This window comes from Peromyscus eremicus, chromosome X, assembly GCF_949786415.1.
Source record: "Peromyscus eremicus chromosome X, PerEre_H2_v1, whole genome shotgun sequence".
In the NCBI taxonomy this organism is placed as follows: Eukaryota; Metazoa; Chordata; class Mammalia; order Rodentia; family Cricetidae; genus Peromyscus; species Peromyscus eremicus.
The window spans coordinates 33790283-33795884 of NC_081439.1; the positions used below are offsets into that span (position 1 = coordinate 33790283).

The following is a 5602-nucleotide window of genomic DNA, read 5'->3' on the forward strand; positions in this document are numbered from 1 at the left end:
GAGTGACAGGCGCACAGATGCATTCTAGAGATGCTTGTTATTATGTCTTTCACCATCTTCCAGGACCACACAGACACCTAGCTTACTCAGTTCATTACTATGCAGTCTTTCCATCCTCTACAAATAGATTCGTGCTTTCCTCATCTAGTCCCTGCTCCATGACTTGGACCCCATGAATAAGGGACAGTCAGTGGAGGTGGCAGGTAAGCTAACTGTTTTCAAAAGCACAGGATGACACAAATAGATACACACACACACACACACACACACACACACACACACACACACACACACAGAGTCCCTGCCACAGATATTCAGGATAGCTAGCCCCCTCTGAATTGCAGCAGAATTACTATTTTAATTTGAATGCTTGTCACTACCCAAGGGGAATCCTCCTACTTAAAGACTGAAACTCCCTGTAAGATAGCCTTCTCTAAGTCCTAAACACTGTCAGTGCAGACATTCAAATGGACTAACCTGCTAAAATTTACATGGTTCCCAACCAATGCTCTGAACCACCAAGGCACAAGCAGAGACACAACTCCTGACAAGACAGAATCTGTATCCTCTTGGATGCCATCACTATTTGCCACCTAAAACTACCTACCAGCCATGATGGCTTGGTCCCTAAATCCCTTACAGACCAAAAATCATCTTTCTCTCTGTGAAATAAGGGACTGTGAATCAGGACCTGTGGACAATCAGCACCTCAACGATAATCAACAAAGGACTGTGAACATTCTGTTGACAGTGTTTTTGAGGAAGCAGAGAAAGTTGATAGCAAATACTTGTCCCCATTGAACAGAAGAAAAAAGGAGATGTAAATATGAAATTGTGGAAAGATGGATTCAGTGTTAATGATTTTGGAGTCACTCTGATGGGACAAGTCAGCAGTTTCAGAACTCCATCAAAAAACAGGGAATACCTTCAGAATTACAGGGGTAATTTTTGATTAAAAAAAAAGGAGGTGATGTTAATGTTGAAGGTAAAAAATAAAGTATGTATGTCTACAAAGCTTGTGTCCCTATCTTTCTCAGGACAGAGTCATAGACTAGGAAGACCCTAAAATCATTTCTAAAGCAAACAGTATCAAAGTTGAAAATAAAAGTACTTTGCTGTTTCACTACACAACTTGGAGCCCATCACCAGTATTCAGATCTGGTTAGTGAATGAGGAATGGGCTGTCCAGAGATCTGTGTCTCATATCGTGAGCCAAACTCAGACTCCCAGACTTCACTGAAAAGTGTCAAGGATCTCAGAGAAGTCTTCTCTTTGCCCTGGCAACGCATCTTCCTTTCCTCAGACTCCTGGATGAGACGCTCACATCAGAAGAAGCAGATTTGGAAAATGCTGTAATAGTTCAGAGACTCCAGCAAACTGCTGAGCCTTTTTTTGTTTGTTTGTTTGTTTGTTTTTCGAGACAGGGTTTCTCTGTGTAGCTTTGCGCCTTTCCTAGAACTTGCTTTGTAGACCAGGCTGGCCTTTTAGAAAACTGATAATTTTTATTTTTGAGAGACCGAGAAAAATGATTGGAAGTTGACCAGCAGAGGTGGGAGATAGAAGTCAGTTTGACTGAACTTGTGGTTTGAGTGCTACTTAACTCCTTATAAGAAGGGGTTTAAGTAATCACAAGTTAAAGTAACATATGGCTAGGAACTATAGTCAATGCACTTTTCTCAAAAGGCTACTCAGAAAAAAATATGTATTTTCAAATACTAGATAACCAATATGATACACTAAATAGCTACATCATTAATCTTAACATGGTCTAAATTAGCAGAGTGTTCACAGAATTAACATTCAAACAATGTTTCCAAACAGCAGATATTTATATATATATATATATATATATATATATATATATATATATATATATATATATATATATGTTAGCTAATTCAATTTTAAATAGAAATACATTAAAATATTATGCATGACATGCTAAAACCATCAATGTAATTATTATATTGCCTATACCTAACCCTTAAAGCTTCTCAGTTTTCACTCAGTAATGGCAAGAGATATTCAAATATTAATTTAGCAACAATATCCAAGATATATAATCTTTTAGGAATAAAATTGTGCAGCTTAGTATAATGTTGGTATTAATCTACCTGCACACATTTCTATGCACTCTATATGTAATTTTATGGGCTAGAGATGTAGTTCAGTGGTAGATAGAGTGTTTACCTAGCATGTATGATCCCAGTTTTTGTGACTTTAGCAGGGAAGCCTGCACCATATTTGTACCCCTGACTTTTTACTCAATCTCTTTTCAGTACAGTCCTGGCATCCTCAAAGGAAACTCCCAAGTTGCTTTCATCCAGTTTTTTCTCAGAGAGTTGGACCTCTTGGTAAGGAAAAAAGTCAGGGGAAGTGGGTGTTGAACAAGTGGGTCCACCACTTTAGATGCACTTACAGTCACACATGCTCATACACAAATACGCGCGCGCACACACACAAGGATGTACACAGGTATCCATGGAAGATTTCTTCTCTTAATTCCTGTGGAATCATCAATTTCACATGGGAAATGCTTTTAACTACACAACATGAAGATTTCCCCTACTCAAAGCCTCCAGCGGGCTGCTTCCCCATTGTTGAGATCTGCCATTCTGTCTCAACAATTATTCCTCAAAGGAAATAAAGTGCTTCCTTGTGGCCTGAAGACAGCCCCATCATTGTTTCTGACTCTCCCTCTCTACCAATCCTTGTCAGTGGGTATGATAAGTGAATGAATGAGATTCCCACCAGCTAATGTGCACTTATGAACATGCATACAGAGAGAGAGAGAGAGAGAGAGAGAGAGAGAGAGAGAGAGAGAGAGAGAGAGAGAGAAACACACAGAGAGAAACAGAGACAGAGACAGAGAGAGAGAGACAGAGAGAGAGAGAGGCACATATACATGCACACACATGCACGTGCACATACACTCTTATGCTCACAATAAAAGCTTATTACACTATCCGGGAAAAAGAATTCTGTCTGGATTGCTGTGCAATTACCATTTTCACTTGGGAAAAGTTTTCATTCCCCAACAGGAAGACTTCCTCTCCTTAAGTACAAAGGTTCCAGAGTTCTACCTCCTTATGATTGAGACCTTCTGTGGTACTCAGAGTAAAAAGACCACTGTCTGTGTGTCCTGGAGCCCTATCAGTGCTTTTCCAATCTCCTACTCTATGAAGCCTGATACCGGCAAGCAAATGTTTGGAGAGGTAAACTGATGTAAAGTCTCATCAACAGTAGCCTACACACTCCAACTGACAAACCTGCCACAGTCTACACAGTTCACAGCCAACTGTCTGGGCCACCTAGACACATGACAAGAATGGATGCCTTTCCTCTAACATCAAAGATTTAACTGCAACCTGTGCTGACTCAGGCTTCTACTCAAGACTGAGTTCTTAGATTTCTTCCACTAGAGGACAGCTATCCTTTCTTGTTCTACACCTGTTGCACATATGCAACCATCCTTTCCTATTGAATACAGGGCAGTCCTATACCTGCTGTCCATTTGCCAAGGTCTTTTGTTCTTCTCCAGGATACAAATACAGAATGCATACTCCCCTACTTTCTTACCATTCAACACAGCCCACTGAACCTCAGGCTCTGACATGTGCCAAAGTTTGGCCTAGACATAACCAGTCTTTAATCTGTGATTACAGAGAAGGTTGGTACACATGGACATACTGAATAGGGACAGGAGGGCTGGGGATGTTTCTGAACCTTAACTTTGGTTTATTTTCCCAGGAAGTTGAAAAAGGTGACAAGAAAGGAGTTGCTGGTGTGGAATAATCTTTTTGTACACTGTGAAGATGTGTCATTCTGATTGGCTTAATAAAAAGCTGAATGGCCAGTAGCTAGGAAGGATTTTCAGGCACAGAGGATGCTGATAAGAAGGGTGGAGACATGGAGATTTGACAGCCAGATGGAAAGGAGGCAGCATGGGCAGTAAAGAGTAAAGGTAGTAAAACCATGAGACAAAAAATAGATTGATAAAAATGGGTTAATTTAAGTTGTAAGAGCTAATTAGTAACAAACCAAATCTATCAGCCAAGCTTTCATAATTAATAATAAGTCTCTGTGTCATGATTTGGGAACTGGCAGGAGGTACAGAAAAATCTGCCTATAAATGGTGCCCAACATCCAGAAAACTTATTTTAAAAAGTTCTAAACACACAAAAACTGAACCAAACACTGCTTTTTAGTCTCATGTCTCTTATGCCAGTCATGGTACAGAGACAAATCTCCTGGCAGCTGCCTGTGTGTTTGAGCCACCAGTGTACCATGAGTTCAGCCACATGGTGGGTTTAAGGTTTTGCTCATGCAAACAGAACAGGTTACAGATACACAGTAAAGCATGTTCAGACGGAAAAAAAACTCTAAACAGGTTAGAGTGTGCTTAACAATGTGTGTAGGCTTAAGAAAAAATGGGTATAGAGAGCCATAGAAAAAATAATAGTTTAAAAATAATAAAGTCTTTAAAGAGAGAGTAAAGTAATAAAAAATATAAAGCCACATAAGGATGGAAAATACACAGGGAGTCTGGATCCTATATTGTGTCTTATTAATTTTAAATTTTTAAATGCTAATAAACAAAAACAACATCTGCTGAGAGACATTGCATTTTGAAAGGCATTGCTAAATTAAACCAGCATATATACTTATAAAATGCCTTAATTTTTTTCATTTCATTGCAATGCTGATTTTTTCTTTTTTAATTTTTTTATTCATTTTACATACCAACTACAGATCCCCCTGTAGTGGGTAGCCATTCCAGCTTTGACCTGGAAGTTCCAACCCCCATTGAGGCTTCGGTAACGGTCACGCCTACAAGGCAAGGCTGAGAGAGGATGCTGAAGACCCGAGATCTGGATGTGCAGGCTCTCTTGGTTCCTGGACCCTGGACACTGGAGCTAGACTGAATAGAGTTCTCCAGAGAACACTGCCAGACTGCGCCACACCTTTCCCAGACCCTATTACCTATCCCTTCACTTGTAAGTTACCCCACAAAATAAACCTCCCTTTTAACTACATGGAGTAGCCTTAATAATTTCACCAATATCCCCCTCTCATTCCTCCTCCCACTCCCCTCTAAATTCCCCCCCAACCCACTCTTCATCCCTTCCTCCAAAAGGGTAAGATCTCCATGGGGAGACAGCTAAGCCTGGTATATTCATTTGAGGTAGGACCAAGCCCTTCCCTGCTGCATCAAGGGTGAGCACAGTGTCCAACCATGATCCACAGCTAAGTACTAGGCCTAGTTCTGGGAGTCCAGTTGAAGAGAGGGAAGAGGGATAATATGAACAAAGGAGGTCAAGATCATGATGGGGAAATCTACAGAGACAACTGAACCAAGCTCATAGGAACTCATAAACTTTAGCCCGACAGCTGTGGAACCTGCATGGGACCAGTCTAGGCCCTCTGCATATGGGAGACAGTTGTGTAGCTGGGTCTATTTGAGGGGTCCCTGGCAGTGTGATCAGGATCTATCCCCAGTGCATGAGCTAGCTTTCTGGATCCCAAAATTCCTTAATTTTAACATGTAAGTCAAAAAATGTATTAAATTGGGGAAGAGGTTATGCTTTTATTTCCACAGGAA

At 40.5% G+C, this 5602-nt stretch overlaps 1 pseudogene; it reads left to right on the forward strand.

Moving 5' to 3' along the window:
* The first annotated feature begins 615 nt into the window (after positions 1-615).
* Positions 616-3795, forward strand: LOC131899758 (UBX domain-containing protein 2A-like; annotated as a pseudogene).
* The last annotated feature ends 1807 nt before the right edge of the window (positions 3796-5602 follow it).